Source organism: Aulostomus chinensis, chromosome 1, assembly GCF_037954235.1.
Source record: "Aulostomus chinensis isolate RoL2024-O1b breed Wild chromosome 1, RoL_Achi_v1.0, whole genome shotgun sequence".
In the NCBI taxonomy this organism is placed as follows: Eukaryota; Metazoa; Chordata; class Actinopteri; order Syngnathiformes; family Aulostomidae; genus Aulostomus; species Aulostomus chinensis.
In genome coordinates, this window is record NC_141320.1 from 55,766,859 (window position 1) to 55,783,880 (window position 17,022).

A 17,022-nucleotide genomic window follows, 5' to 3' on the forward strand; every position below is an offset into this window, starting at 1 on the left:
TGAAGCAAATTCCTCCTTGAGCCAAAGGGTTCCTTGTGCTCAGAGGAGACCGTGTTATCAGGTCTGACCCAATCATCCTCACTGACTTCAGTCTCAGCTTCAGAAGAGTCTGACATCTGGTCTTCAGTCTGGGGTTGTACAAGTGGATCTGGATCTACCTTGCTGGCTGGTTCTGGTTCTGGTCCTCCACTCTCTTCTCCATCAGCTTCTGTTTTCAGAGGATGAACTGGGCTGCTGCTCAGAGACTCTTCTTTCAAGTTCTCCTCAGTTAGACTCTGATGAAGCTGTGGGAACTGAGGTTTCTCTTCGTCTCCTTCACTCTTCACAGGGACCAGAGTGAAGGGGAACGTGGTGATATCAGCCTCCTCCTGCCCTTGAAGCTGCGCTCCCTCCTCACTGGTCCAGAGCTCCTCCCACTCCTCTTTAATGTGGGGGGGCTCTGGGTCCTGCAGCTCAGGGGGAACCTCTTCTTTAATCACCAGCAGCTGCTCCACATCTGCAGGACACAAACAGCAACATCAGAAATCTCTTCATTTGACTCTGAAACAGCAGAGCAACAGACAGCAACAGAAATCAACTCAATGAAAAGAGACGTCCTGCTACTGATGACCAGTCAGCAAACTGGACAAAAATCAGAATCGAATCGTGAGAGAGTCAAAGATTCCACCCCTGTTACTTAGTATTGGTGTTTCTCTTCCACACAAATACCCAAAAGCAGTAGCAATCCAGTGAACAGGTTTCAGGGTCTCAGCAAGATGGCGGCAGCAGGGATGCATCCCAGAAACCTGACAGCGCCACCTACATGTTGATTAGGAAGCAGCCAAGATGGCACCCAGCAGGTCCTGATTCTGGTGAGGTTTCACGGTTCTAAAAACACTATTAAACACTTCCATGTTGTTCCACTCCTGCTCAGTCAGAACACAAGGACCCAGATTATGGACACAACAAGACCGGAGACACTTGCTGGCTAGCATTAGCAGGAGTACCGCCTCCCAGTGTCCTGGTCAGTGTGTGGGGTCCAGGGACGTCCTCTCCACTGGGAAAAGTGGGACAATTCTTGATGGCCGGTCCAGCCCAGGCCAGCTGGGCAGTGAACAAAAAGATTTTTTAATAGGCCTGTATAGTTTCCATCATAGGAGGCACAGTGGAGCAGTGGTTCAGCCTGTCGCTTCACAGCAACAAGGTTCTGGGTTCAAGCCCCTGCTCAGGCACAGGATCTTTCTGTGTGAGTCTGCATGTTCTCCCTGTTCCTACGTGGGTTCTCTCCAGGTTTTCCGGCTCTGCAAAAAAGAGGTTTAACACAACGCCAACCCTTTAGTTTGGTAAATATCGGCTACATTGAGAGCTCATATAATTCTGACTTTATTTTGTAAGTTGATCTCAGAATTGGACCGTCCAGTTAAGATCATTTCTGTTGTTGGTTCTCAAGATCTGGATGGATGTTCTATGTTATTGATTTACTTTCTAGAGATCAGTTTTGGTTTTCAAGACTTGGTGAAGGGATTTCTCTTTAAGAACCTGGCTGACCCTTTTTAGTTTTGTTGCTATTGGCAACAGTGACGAGTGTTCTTCTTGGTTTGAATATATTTGATGCAGGCCATCCAATGAAGGCAGATGTCAAGACTTAGTTGTTGGCATCTGATGAGAGATATATTTTTAGTTTTCTTTTTCATTTGGCCCCGAGGGACTGCCACCTCCTCCTGGTCAGGGGTTTGGGGCCTCAGGGACCCTCAGAGTTCCACCAGCAGAAGCTAAAGCCCTGTTCAAACTACTTTTTGTTAGCGACAGGCCCTGCTGTTCACACCATCGACGCTCAATCAGGCTGCTGTTCACACTACAAGATTTGTTGGCGCACAGGAGTGTTCAGACTACAGGATTTTCCCCGTCAGGAGGCATGGCCGACTGCACAGCTGACCAGGAAACTCTTGGACGCAGCGCACGCCTCTTTCATTGTAAACATGGAGGCGGAGCAGAACGCAGCCCTCCAGGTCCTTTGTGCGCTACCATGGAGCCAAAAATCCTGTGTCCAAGGATGTGGTGAACCCTTCATAGAATCCATGCCCCTCCTCATTGTAGTTGTTGGCTCTGCGTCACTCCCACACTGCCAGAGCTCCCATGTCTGCTGTCATTGGCTGGAGCTCCGTTTACGTCACTTCCACAAGTCCTGATATCCAGCAGTGCTGGTGTCCACTTTTTGTCACCGACTTCACATGCGACCTCCCAGTCCACTGTCTTGGATCTGTTCACCCTCATTACTGTAGTGTGGTGGTCATTAATGCCTCAGCCTGATTGGGGGAGGGAAGTCACTGACGCCTAAAATCTTGGAGTGAACTGGGCTTTAGCCTTCATGTGGGACCAGGTTGGACCGGTCTGAGGGTGAAGGTCTGACAAAGTGCAATCCAATTACATGACAAAAACAGTGATCCAGAGACCCACCTACCCCCCCCCCCCCCCAACACCACCAAACCCTTTCCCGCCTCTGTCGCCACCATGTGCCCCCTTACAAATGCCTGTCTAGAACCGGCCCTGCGGCAGCTCCACTTCCTGGGCTGAATGAGGGGCCCAGCAGGTCCCTGGGGGACTCACCTGCTCTGCCCAGCCTGACTCGGGGCTTCAGCACGGCATCGAGCAGCAACCTCTGCCGGCGGTTCTCCCGCTCGTACTCCGCCACGGTTTCCTCCAGCAGAGCCACGATCTGCTCCGCGGCCGCCGCCAGCCGCTCGGTGAGCAGCGCTCTCAGCACCGGGACTCCAGCCGCTGAGTCTCCTTCTCCCAGCTGCAGCAGGAAGTCTTCAGCGGCGGCGAGGATCCGCTCCTGGACCGACACCCGCAGCAGCTGCGCGGCGCACATGTTGAGGTTCTACCGGCGCCACTCAGCCTTCCGGAGACAAAGACCGAGGCCGGGGGTTCACGGACTTCTCCTTCTTTCCTGGTTGTTCAGAGGCGTCCCGCTTGTTTTATTGTGAAGCGCGTATTGATGACGTATTTGGTGACGTTGGAAGCCTCGTGAGCCGGCGGTGGCTACGTGACTGATTCAGGAACTGGCGCTGCGTCCGAATAGCCAAGTAGGTCTGATCCTAGGTCTAAGGTCGGAGGCTGTCCGAAACCACAACTGGCGCGAGTAGCGACCTACTTCTCAACCTAAATTCCAGCCTAAACACGCCCACATTGTAGGTCGGTTCAGGTGCATTCTACGGAGCAACCTATGGCCCACAATGCACCGCGGTTTTCTTCTTCGTCCCCTAAAAACGTGTGGACCCACAAGCCAAGGTAGCGCCACCAACAGTCTCCTATTCTTATGAACACCAACATTTATAATCGTTGTTGATGACTAAAGGTGTGTTCACACCAAACGTGACGTGTGTAAACACACCTGTACAGGTGCGTTAATGTGCTTCATAATAGAGAATGAATGAAGGGTGCACTCAGAGTGGAGTGCAGCACCACAGTCAGGCCAGCAGGTGGGGCTTTCGTTGGTGCTGTCTACCTAATTGCGGTACCTGTGCTCTGCCAGCAGAGGTCGTGCTTCACCACCAATCTTCTAGGGTGTCTGAGTGGTGCCGCCATGTTCAGGTTGTAGCGGGAGGCTTCAGCTGGAGGTCGTAGCAGGAGGACGTAGGTTGGTACTTGACAATTCAGACGCAGCCAGAAACATGAGATCCAAGTGGAAAGATGGAGGTCAAAGCCAGCAGACACTGTCACTCTCTTGTGTAGGAGAGAAGAATCTCATCAAAATAAAGAACTGTCACTTTGTCATTGAGGCCCATTTCTCCTTCTTTTAACACGAAAAGTCCTGCGTTTCTGTCCTTTATTTTCCAGAATGTCTTTTGGACCTGCTGGGACTTTCTGGTTCTCCAAACATTTGATTTCACGTGAACTTCTCTTTCTCAGCTCCTCATTGTTAGCACCGGCCCACAGCTGTGAAGCAGCACATCCTGGCCCCTGGACCATCAGGAACCACTTTGCCCCATCAGACAACAGAGACCAAATTTAAATCCAGTTATGAGGTGACTTTCATCTAGAATGTCGTCCTGCTGAGTGAAGAAAAACACTGAGATGAGGAGACTGAGGAGGAACTAAACTCCTTCAAGCTCAGCATCTCTACTCACTTTGTCTGCTGATATAAACAGAGGTTGAACCCTCCTCCAAAGAAGTTTCCTCCCCATGTGTTTGTTTGGTCCCCATTTTGGGTTTGTTGAAGCTGAGAGAGCAAGAACTGATGAGGTTCCAGAACCAAGAGTGAGGTGGAGCCTGCATCACCTACTGGGAGCTTTTAGTCTAAGGTTCAACTTGGACTTGGATGATTTCTGGAGAGACAACGTGCAGGGAGGGAATTTGGAGATGAAGAACAAGTTCCTCTCAGGCTTTCATGGAGTTTTCAGGAGTCAAACAGACCCTCCTCTGATTGGTTGTCAGATGTGTTCTCATTGGACCACAGCCTCCAGGTTGAGGGTTCTGATCCTAGTCAGACACATTGACTCTGATGCTGCTGAGCCTGAAGGGAGGATGAAGAAAGGAGTGTCTGAGAGAGCTTCACCAGACAAACTGTCCAGTTGAACAACAAACACTAGTCAGTAGGAATGTTGCTGCTGGGACCCTGATTCAAACCAGGGTTGCTGCAGCCACAACACAGAGGACTGACCACTAGAGGATCAGGGCCTCCTGGAGGCTGAGGTTGGAGCTGCTATGTCTTTGTCTCACTGAGAGATCAAAGACAATTGGAGTCCACAAAGAAATCATTGAGAAATCAAGGAGAGATCAAAGAAAGAACTCTAAGATCAAACACAGAACTCTGAGATCAAAGGTTGACGTTCCCCAAGGTTCAGTTTTAGGCAAGGCAAGGCAAGGCAATTTTATTTGTATAGCCCGTTTTCACAAACAGTTTGTCTCAAAGGGCTTCACATGACATCATAACAACATCCTCTGCCCTTAGACCCTCACATCGACTGAGGAGAAACTCCATAGAAAACCCTTTTAACAGGGAAAAATCATAGAAACCTCAGGGTGAGCAACAGAGGAGGGATCCCTCACCCAGGACGGACAGACGTGCAGTAGATGTTGTTACAGACAAGAAAACAGTTTACAATGCAGAATGTGGGAAACATGGAAATGTTAATAACAGCTGAAGAAGGAAGCTTCTGGTAGGGGAGGCAGGGAGAGCAAGCCAGCTTGATGGGGGACTGGATGGCAGACTGGTTCATGGGAGGGGAGCACAGGCCAGTGTAACAGTAGGGAATAAGGGGGGGGGGGGCGATGCAGGCGGCGGTTTGGGCTCTGGTGGATCTGTGGAAACACAGAGAGACTGCGAGACACCAAGGCCAAACTACAAAGTGCAACAAGTAGTGGTAATGACAGTTCCAAAAATGTGCAGGGAGGAGAGGAGGAGAGGAGAGGAGAGGAGAGGAGGGAAGGGCTCCATGTAACCTGATGTGTCCCCCAGCAGTCTAAGCCTATAGCAGCATAGCTATCAATGGTTCAGAGCTACCTGAACCAGTCCTAACTGAAGGCTCTGTCATAGAGGAAGGTCTTAAGCCTGGACTTAAACGTAGTTGAAGTGTCTGCCTCTCTGACCCATGGAGAGAGCTGGTTCCACAGTAGAGGAGCCGGTAACTAAAGGCTCTACCTCCCAGTCTGTTTTTATTGATACTGGGAATCACTAAAAGACCTGCATTCTTGGAGCGGAGTGCTCTGGTTGGACAGGAGGGACTAATGAGCTCTTTCAAATAGGATGGAGCTTTATCATTGAGGGAACAGGTCTGATATGGACCATCAACATTGAACGTTGTTGGCAGGACTCCAACCTACGCAGGGAGACCCCAATGGATTTCAAGTCCATCGCCTTCACCACTCAGCCACAACAACCACATTCACACACATTTGTAGGAGACTGAAATTCACCAAATTATCTTTATTATTATCTTTATTATTATCATTTTGATGTTCTAGAGGAGACAACATCTGATCTTTGTTAGAGCCACCAGTCAAAGGTTTTCTTTAAAGGCTGCAGCAGCTGAGAATGAGGAATTAATAACCATCTTAGTGAGGACATTTTGAAACAATGACAGAAAAGATGACATTTTGCCAGCTCTGCTCCTCCAGCCAGTGTTGGACAGTGACTTGGGAATCTTTATTGTTGAATATCAGACTCCACTGGTGAGTGGATGCTGTATAAATTCCATCCATAAATGGAGGTGGATCCTAAAAGGGCTCGTTGACTCAGGAGGATCTCTCCACCCTACAGACTGAGAAGGAATCATCAAAGATGGGAGTTGGAGTTCTGTGGATCTGTGCTGGATTCCTCGTCCTCACGGACCAGAAGTCTGTCTGAAATACGACACTGATTGATGATCTTTTCATGAATCTGAAAATGCTTCTAAACTTAAGAGGAAAACAAATCTATCTTTTATAATCATTTTCATCATGGGAACGGACGTCTGCTGCGGCTGGTTTTTAAACGAGAGCAGGAAAGGACAGACAGCAGAAGGCAAATAAATAGAAGAAAAGACAAAAGAGAGAGAGAGAGAGAGAGAGAGAGAGAAAGATTGAGAGGGAGGGAGGGCTCTTGTGGGGCTACTTCTTCTTCCTCTGCTCCAGTTGGTTCCGCCCTGTCTGCTGGTGTCTCCACTGCTGTCACAGAGCGGCTGATTGTCACACCAAGAGACCGCAAGTGTCTCATGTTCAGTGTCTGGCACGGGACTTTGCAAAAGTAGGTAGTTATAGTTACTAGTTACTTCTGCCAAAATGTAACTGAGATAGTACCTGAGTTACTCCACTCTGAAAGTAACTCCTCACCAGGGAAAGTAACTACTGCAAGAAGACAGACATGTCCTCCCTCAAGCCTCAAACAGACCATTGGTCCTGTTTGGTGTTCCAAGTCGCACGTCTGGCCTTCTGTTTGAGGGGAGTAAGGTGTGGGGAACCCAACCCCTGGTTTACTGGGAGATTCATCACAGCCGACTTGGCACACACTTTGTTTGCTTCTGACCAAAAGACACAACAGGACCTCAGAGGACCGTACGACTCTTCATTTCTTTTCACCAGGAGAGAAGTCTTTGTTTTTTGGAAAATGGCCGATTGCAACGGTAAACAATTTCTTTATGTATTGTTGTCTTTAACTGATGCAATGATAAATTACTAGAGTGCTTTTCAACATTTGAAACCTTTTTTTGTTGAGGAAAAGTCCGGTGAGCCTCTCTGTATGATCATATCATTAACAAATAAATATTTGATTGAGTAAACAACTAAAACTTCTAGGCCATGACCTTTGCTTTCAAACACCCATATTGACCACGTGCCTTTTGTTTTAGGGGAGGAGGGGTGAGGAACCCCATCCCTGCCTTTGAGCTGCTCTGGCTGTTTGAACTCTGTTTAATGGTGTTGTTATTTCTGCTTCTTTTTGACTGTATGGAACAAAACAAGCTGAGGGCCAGCGAGTGTATTCAGAGATGGAGGCCAGGCAGCTGGAATCTCCACCAGAGGAAGCTTCAGGGTGTGCAGGACCATACCTGGATCATGAAGACGGGTTCATGGATCGGGAACTTTCAGCCAAACTCATGGAGCGTCTAAGAACTGTTGTCTGACTGCTGCTCAATGCTGCCATGAACACACAGTGGACTGATGACTGGTGATGAAGCATTCATGTGAGAGCAACCACACGTGGGGAGGAAATACCTGATGACTATTTTGAAAGAGATCATGAAAACATACGATCCAGGCTTTGGAACAGAAACCTCATCTGCACAATTAGAAAGGACCTGTTCCTGAACCACAGGCTCATCAGTCCTGCTAAGATCACGGGCGCTGCTGAGACACTGTTGGAGACACTGTTGGAGACACTGGCGCAAGCAGGGGTGGCACCAAGAGCGACTGGTGACTATTGGAAAGTACACAGGTAGGTGACCACTGCTGGAACATTCATGCTGAAAAACGCAGGATCTCAAACATTGGTATTCTACTTAGGTGGCGCTACAGAGTTGGATGTACTATTTTGACTACTCTGACTTTGCCTACATGCAGGAATGTTGCCCAGGCCTGTGCACTGCTAATGGGACTGATGGGTGCCCTCAACCTTGCATGTCCCCCACGACTGTGCTACACTTCTGAAGTGTTTCAAAAACTTCTCTTGGATCTGGATGGACTTCAACTGTCCCCCAAAGTCCACACATTAAAGGTGAAATTGTCTTGAATGAAGATTTGAAGTGACAAACTTCACAATGCCAAACCGATGAGGTCAGGTTTGAATGGATGAATGTTGCAGTTGAACAAGATTTGAAAGCACTTTGATGAAGCGTTTCAGGAGTTCTTGTCACGCTCACTGACTGTTACACACTTACGCTCACACACTCTCACACACTCACTTTACAGATGTGCGGTACACACACGGTGAAGAGGTTTTTGCTAAGAACATTTTTGTTTTGTTTTTTAAAGAACATTTTGGTTAGTTTTTTACTGAAAGTACTTGTAATACATTGATTCTTAAAAATAAATATGTATTTGTACAGTATTTTAGTTGTGTGATTTATATATGTATGTGTGTGTGTGTGTGTGTGTGTGTGTGTGTGTGTGTGTGTGTGTTTGTGTAGGGGAGAGTGGGGTATTGTGAGACATTGGTTAAAGTGAGACAAATTCCATGGGGCACAAAGTAAGTGTTTCTGTCCCTTGGTTGGCCCGTAGGGTCAGGGTTCACTCAACAGGAAGCCTAAGTGGTTCTGTCCCACGTCCTCTTCCTGAGCCTGTCTACCTGGACAGTGAGGACCAACAGGACATCCTTGGTGCCTTTCTGAAGGCAGGACTTCATAGAACACCAACACAACTGAGCTTCACGGATGAGTGCAGTTCATCTTTGGTGTTCTAGTTCCTGAGGCAGGCCTCACCATGGATATATTTTGGTGTGTCCCAGTTCCTGGACTTTCAAAGCCTATAGAAACAGCATGCCTACCATGGTGCTACTGGTGTATGGACCTGTGTAGAATGGCTTGCTGTTCTGTAGTAGTAGAATGGTATATTTAAATGATATATTTTGAAGGAACTACTCTCTTTTGGAAGGCCATCATGGACGGCCTGACTGAGCTGCAGAATTGGTCCATGCAGGAGGCTGAGCAGGTCTTCCTCTCTGGTCCAGTGTCTCAGCACAGGTCAGAGTAGAGAATTAAAACATGAACACAAATCTTTATCAGCTGTTTACTGATATCAGTGACTACCTTCAAGTAAGAGTGTTAGTGAATGGACCCTTTTTAAAGTTTATGTTATCATGTTTGAAAAATGATGCTCACAAAAACACAATAAAAGTGTTTGTGGTAAAACGATTCCGTAGATTTTATTGCCATTTTAAGAGTTCAAGCATATTTTGATGACATTGTTTGATATCATGACTCAGTTACTTTAGCAGGACCATCGTGACATGAAATCTTCCTCATCATCCCATATCGACCCTCAACCCCTCACACAGAACCAGGAGCCCTCAACTGAATGAACCTTTAAAACTGAGAAGTTGGACAGGAAGCAGTACTTTGGTGGAATGAACCGTTAAAACTATAAATTAGAAAGTATTTTGGTGGAATTGTAATAAACTTTGAATACTATAGTTAGAAAGTATTTTGCTCCCACCCAACTCAACAGGCGGTGTTGTAGTGAACTGCAGCTCTCTGGTGTTGCAGGAATCTCCTCTTGAAAAGCCTCACAGTTCAGAGTCGTTCCAGAATCTAGGAGAAGAAACTAAAGTCTCCTACGACGAGGATGGGATTGGAACCCACGCCTGCAGAGCTCAATGGATCAGCAGTCCATCACCTTAACCACTCGGCCACCTTGTCTCCTGACCACCATGAGGTGCTGCTTTTTCTGAGCCTTTTAAACAGCTGAACTCTTTGGAGCCCAGTTGTCAGAAATGGACCCAGCAGGAGCCACTGAACACAACTCTGACATCATCAGGCTTCTTCCCAGCAGCTTGGTGCTCCAGAAGGAAGAATACAGACCATCGCTACATCATCAGAGTGAACACCAGCTGATGTTTACCAGTTGAACAAGCCTTTGACTTCTAAATGACATCCAAGCTCAGATTCTCTTGTCCTGATAGAACAAGTCAATGTTGAAGAAGATGAGAGCACCAGTCTCTTTCATCCAATGCTGGAACAGCGTTAGACTGAAGGTTAAAGGCAAATTTTGAACTGAAGAAGCTTCTTGGACCTCTAAACTTCTTAACTCACTTTCTCCAAGAACTGCGCCTGGACGACGGCCGTTTCCAGTGGTACTTCAGGCTGACGAGGTTCCTGTTCGATGACCTGTTTGTGAGGATCGGTGCCAGGATATCAAGGACCGACACCAACTCCATGCTCCAGGACCGCTGACATGACTTCCCTGACACCAGGGGAATCTCAATGCTGACCGGCTCTCTGGACTCATTGTCCTGAGAATTTGTCAAAAAAGTTGAATATTTTCAAATGCATGAATACGCGTCACTCACGTTCCCAGCGAGTATACACACACCAGTTCAGCTCTCTACATGGACTTTACATGTGAACTTGTTGCATGAAAAATTTTTGTCACAATTGATGTGAACACGCCTTAAGGCTGTGTGGGCTGACATCACAGTGAAATGACAGAGATCACAGAGCCTTTGAGATCACAGGCTGAGTTCCTTTACTCCCTAAAATGAAGAATAAAAATGTTGGGTCTTTGTTTGTGTTGCTGCATCAGTTAAACAGTGACTCTACCACAGGGGGTGTAGCTCAGTGGTAGAGCGCATGCTTCGCATGTATGAGGCCCTGGGTTCAATCCCTGGCATCTCCAGCTGGTCCTTTGTAGCCTTCATCTTATCTGCTAAAGTGATCCTTAAATGTGACAACAGTCGATTAATTTTCAGAAGACATCTTCTACATGTTCAAGGTGGGCGAACTTACCACAGATATTCAAAATTACTTTTGAAAATGAAAACATAGATCAAACCTGCTCTGTCAATCACCCACAATGGGCGGATCGTCCCACTCCCTATCAGGTTCCCCACCCAGGAGGCTCCCTCTCCCTATCAGGACTAGAAATCCATTGGGGTCTCCCTGCTCAGGTAGGAGTCCTGCCCACAACGTTAAGCTGTTGATGTTCTAGAGGAGACAACATCTGATCTTTGTTAGATCCACCAGTCAAAGGTCTTCTTTTTTGGCTGTAGCAGCTGAGAATGAGGGATTAATAACCATCTTAGTGAGGACATTTTGAAACATGATGACATTTTGACTTGTAGCACTGCAAAAATCATCTCCCCTCCAAAAACCCTCTTCTCCAACTCTGTACTCAAGTTGTCTCCTCATCAGACACCACAGGATCCAGGATGTTCAGTCAAAAAATCATTAGTGATTTCAAAAATGTCCATCAGACACAAAATAAGACTTCAAACAGGTTTACAACTTTATTTGATGTTGACCCATTTTGTCCATTTTGCCTCCACACTGTACTTCATCACAGCATTTAACATCAGGACTGCTCCCAGATCAGCTCCATGACCTCATCCCAGCACCAAAGTACCGCCCAAGTTCATCAAGGACAGCAAACATGAGCAGGTCTAGATTCACTTCCATCTTTGGAGGCTGTTGAATTTCCTCCTGAGGACCGTCAGGCTGTTTCCTTACTTTGCTGTGACCCAACAGCAGACAGCAACAAGGACTGTGGTGAACTTGGTAAAATCACCATCTGGAGTCTGGACCAAGATGCTGATGTGATCCTTTGATGAGTTTAGAATCAGTCAGAGATCAAAGACTGAAGTAGGAGATCAATGCTCAGAACCCAGAGATCAAAGACAGAATTCAGACATCAAATACAGAATTCAGACATCAAACACAGAATTCAACGATCAATCAATGTGAGGAACCAGCGTCTCATGTGAAGATGCTTCTGAACTCATGAAGTGAAATCCTACCAAATAGAGATGAATGAGTTCAACTGGGACTGGCGACCTGTCCAGGGTGAACCCCACCTCTCTCCCGTAGATGCTGGGATAGGCTCCAGCGCCCCCCCCCCCCCCCGCGACCCTTAATAGTAAGGAATAAGCGGAAGATGACGATGGACGATGGATGGAGTCCAACTGCACCTGAACAGGAGAGAAATAAAGGGGTTGTTATGTAATTGTTATTTATTTCCAGGCCAGGTGAGGGTTGGATTTTGTTCGTTCATGTTGAAGTGAACTGACAGTGGGACTGAGGACCTGGGCTGAAGTCCAGCTCACTGCTGGTTTCATAAACCACCTGATTGTTTTTCCTATCAGCTCTGATCTGATGGAAGAAACAAAAAGCCAAACTTCATTCGTCCGTGTCCAAACTCCAAGTCTGTTGATGTGCAGCACTCCAGTTATTTGTTTCTTTCCAGACAGAAGCAGGTTGGTGGAGGAATAAAACCTCAAGAGTGAACAAACAGCAATGAGAGAAGTGAATCCTGCACTCAGAGAAGTTGTGTCTGCACTCGCCAACCAGGAAACGCGTCTATCTTCTGTGTGACTGAGGCAGCTGCTGAGAGCTGCGTTTCTCAGCTGTGTGGGGGCGGGACTCTGTGTGTGATTGACAGGTCAACTGTCTGCCAGACAATGTTGTGGGACACAGACACAAAATGCGAGGTGCCATTCCCATTCTGGGTCAATCAGCTCTGGGACTGTTCTGTCTTTTGAATGAAGAAATGCGTTCATTTCGGGTAGCAGCTTGTAAAAATGCCCCAGCTCAACCACCAGACCTCTGTGTACACTGTCAAGAAAAAAAACTATAAAAAAACAGTAAAAGGTCTGACAGCAGAGTTTCCAGACGAACACCGTCAAATTACAGTAATTAACTGTTCCACAAAATTACATGGAATAAACTGTAAAAATACACAGCAGGTTTCACAGTCCAAACTGATGAAATTACAGTCCATTTAGTGTTGATAAATGTGCATTCAACTGCAGGAAGACAGGCCCATCACGTAAAAAAACATGAAGAACAAGGACCTTTCAGGTTCTTCTCTAAGTTCAGGGCTCTTACTGGTTCATTTATGAAACAAACCAGTCTATGAGCAGGAATTTCCCATTAAAAAAGTTCATTTGACAATGGAAAAGCAAGCATAGTCCATCAAAATAGCCAAGTTTAAGGTCAATCACTGTCAATTGAAGCTATTTAGTTGTTACTTAATGAAACTGAGCCAACTTTCTACAGTGATTTCCTGTTAGATTCTGGTTTCTCCAAGTACAAAAACTATGACAATGTATAAACACAGAATCTGTACTTTGAACAATAGAGAATTTCTGCATATTTACAGTATCAGTCCATCACTTTAGAGGATTGGAATGTAAAAAAATCATTGGACAATGGAAATCATTTATCCTTTAACGAAACAACTTCAGTGCAGAGTTGATAACTGCACTTCAAACTTTGAACTGGTGTCCACATCAATGTGGAATTTGAGGAGGCCACAGCCACCAAATTTCCCAGAGTTCTTGACTATTTGCAGTCTCTTCCCTTGGAGAAGTCAAGTGGAACTACAAGACAAGGAGCAGAAATCCAAGCTGCTGGTGGACCACGTGGTGCTGTGTTGATGCTACTTTCACACTCAAAGGGGATCGTGCAGGAATGTTCCACACGGTTGACCAAACTTCCATTGCAGAAGAGATTCAGGCAGTTCCACCCACGCCATGCATCCTTGTATGCTGTAAGTGTGAGGCAATACAATACAGTATGTTTCAGTGACATACATTTAGACAGAAGACCTGGGTTTATTGGGTGATGCTTATTGACATGCCAATTGGATTGTGGTGCCAATATTGCTGACTTGGTCGGTGTAAATCTTATCATCACAAAACAAAGTACACACAAATGTTCAAATTACTTTTCTAGACTTTAGTCCCCAAAGGAATTTCAGGCACCTCAAAGTGACTTTGATAAATCTGTGTGTCTGTGTACATTACATGTCCCCAAAATGGACATTAAAATTATTGGTCCCCAATCTCAAGGATAAAATGATGCTACAGTGATGTAGGAAGAGTTGCTACAAATGTCAAAATGATGCTACAGTGGTGTAGTGAGAGTTGCTAAAAACCTTAAAATGATGCTGCAGTGACATAATAAGAGTTGCTAAAAAAACCCACAATGATATTGTCAGGAATGTAGAGAGAGTTGCGACTAACCTAAAATGATGCTACGTGATGTAGTAATAGTTGCTAAAAACCCCACAAAGATGCTGTCAGTAATGTAGTGTGAGTTGCTACTAACCTATCAAATGATGCTACAGTGATGTGGTGAGAGTTGCGAAAAACATCAAAATGATGCTACAGTGATGTAATAAGAATTGCTACTAATCTAAGAAATGATGGCCAGTGATGTAGTGAGAGTTGCTACTAATCTAGAAATGATGCGAAAGTGATGTAATGAGAGTTGCTACTATCCTAAAAATAATGTGACAGTGATGTAGTGAGAGTTGCTAAAAATCTAAGAAATGATGCTACAGTGATGTAGTGAGAGTTTCAACTAATCTGAAAATGATGCTACAGTGATGTAGTAAGAGTTGCTAAAAATCTAAAAATGATGCTCCAGTGATGTGGTGAGAGTTGCTAAAAACCTCAAAATGATGCTGACAGTGATGTAATGAGAGTTTCTACAAAACAAAGAAATGATGCTACAGTGATGTGGTGAGAGTTGCATAAAACCTCACAATGATGCTCCAGTGATGTCGTGAGAGTTGCTACGAACCTCAAAATGATGCTAAATTGATGTCGTGAGAGTTGCTACAAACCTCAAAATGATGCTAAAGTGAAGGAATGGGAGTTGCTACTAATCTAAGAAATGATGCTAAAGTGATGTCATGAGAGTTGCTACGAACCTAAGCAATGATGCTCCAGTGATGTGGTTCGAGTTGGTGCTAATCTAAAAATGATGCGAAAGTGATGTCATGAGAGTTGCTATTAATCTAAAAATGATGCTCACAGTGATGTAATGAGAGTTGCTACTAACCTAAGAAATGATGCTACAGTGATGTAGTAAGAGTTGCTACTCATATCAAAATGATGCTACAGTGATGTAGGGAGAGTTGCCACTCATCTCAAAATGATGCAACAGTGATGAAGTTAGAGTTGCTACTAATCTCAAAATGATGCTAAAGTGATGTAGTGAGAGTTGCAACTAACCTAAGAAATGATGGTACAGTGATGTAGTGAGAGTTGCAACTAACCTAAGAAATGATGGTACAGTGATGTAGTGAGAGTTGCTACGAAACTAAAAATAATGCTACAATGATGTGGTTAGAGTTCCTTAAAACCTCAAAATGATGCTGGAGTGATGTAGTTAGACTTGCTACTATCCTCAAAATGATGCTAACAGTGATGTAATGAGAGTTGCTACTAACCTAAGAAATGATGCTACAATGATGTGGTTAGAGTTGCTAAAAACCTCAAAATGATGCTGACAGTAATGTAAGTGAGAGTTGCTACTATCCTCAAAACAATGCTACAGTGATGTAAAAAGAACTGCTAATGAACTCAAAATGATGCTACAGTGATATAATGAGAGTTGCTCCGAACCTAAGAAATGATGCAACAGTGATGTGGTGAGAGTTGCTACGAACCTAAGAAATGATGCAACAGTGATGTGGTGAGAGTTGCTACTAATCTCAAAATGATGCTAAAGTGATGTAGTGAGAGTTGCTACAAATCTCAAAATGATGCTCCAGTGATGTAGTGAGTTGCTACTGACCTCAAAATGATGCTAACAGTGATGTAATGACAGTTGCTACTATCCTCAAAATGATGCTGACAGTGATGTAAATGGAGTTGCTACTAACCTAAGAAATGATGCTACAGTAATGTGGTTAGAGTTGCTAAAGACCTCAAAATGATACTGATAGTAATGTAAGTGAGAGTGGCTACTATCCTCAAAATAATGCAACAGTGATGTAGTGAGAGTTGCTATGAACCTCAAAATGATGCTAAAGTGATACCATAAGAGTTGCTAAAAACCTAAAAAAAATGATCCTGAAGTGATGTAGTGAGGTGCTAAAAACCTTTAAATGATGATACAATGATGTAGTGAGAGTTACTATCCTCAAAATAATGCTAACAGTATGTAATGAGAGTTGCTAAAAACCTTAAAATAATGCTATTGTAATGTAGTGACAGTTGCTCCTTACCTTAAATGATGCTGACAGGAATGCAGTAAGATTTGCTAAAAACTCTCAAAATGATGCTTCAGTGATGTAGTGATAGTTGCTCCTTACCTCAAAATGATGCTGACAGTAATGTAAGTGAGAGTTGCTACTATCCTCAAAACAATGCTACAGTGATATAATAAGAACTGCTAATGAACTCAAAATGATGCTACAGTGATATAATGAGAGTTGCTACGAACCTCAGAAATGATGCAACAGTTAAGTGGTGAGAGTTGCTACGAACCTAAGAAATTATGCAACAGTGATGTGGTTAGAGTTGCTGCTAATCTCAAAATGATACTAAAGTGATGTAGTGAGAGTTGCTACAAATCTCAAAATGATGCTCCAGTGATGTAGTGAGTTGCTACTAACCTCAAAATGATGCGAACAGTGATGTAATGAGAGTTGCTACTATCCTCAAAATGATGCTGACAGTGATGTAAATAGAGTTGCTACGAACCTAAGAAATGATGCTACAGTAATGTGGTTAGAGTTGCTAAAAACCTCAAAATGATGCTGATAGTAATGTAAGTGAGAGTGGCTACTATCCTCAAAATAATGCAACAGTGATGTAGTGAGAGTTGCTATGAACCTCAAAATGATGCTAAAGTGATACCATAAGAGTTGCTAAAAACCTAAAAAAATGATCCTGAAGTGATGTAGTGAGGTGCTAAAAACCTCTAAATGATGATACAATGATGTAGTGAGAGTTACTGTCCTCAAAATAATGCTAAGAGTATGTAATGAGAGTTCCTAAAAACCTTAAACTAATGCTATAGTAATGTAGTGACAGTTGCTCCTTACCTCAAAATGATGCTGACAGGAATGCAATAAGATTTGCTAAAACTCTCAAAATGATGCTTCAGTGATGTAGTGACAGTT

At 44.7% G+C, this 17,022-nt stretch overlaps 2 non-coding genes and 1 pseudogene across 2 annotated transcripts; 2 read left to right on the forward strand and 1 right to left on the reverse strand.

The window, feature by feature from the left end:
- The first annotated feature begins 1,894 nt into the window (after window positions 1–1,894).
- Window positions 1,895–17,022, forward strand: part of LOC147272278 (uncharacterized) — a 35,889-nt pseudogene continuing 20,761 nt past the window's right edge.
- trnas-uga (transfer RNA serine (anticodon UGA)) lies at window positions 5,781–5,862 on the reverse strand. Its single transcript has one exon. It is a non-coding gene; the product is annotated as a tRNA-Ser (tRNA).
- Window positions 10,714–10,785, forward strand: trnaa-cgc (transfer RNA alanine (anticodon CGC)). The gene has a single exon. It is a non-coding gene; the product is annotated as a tRNA-Ala (tRNA).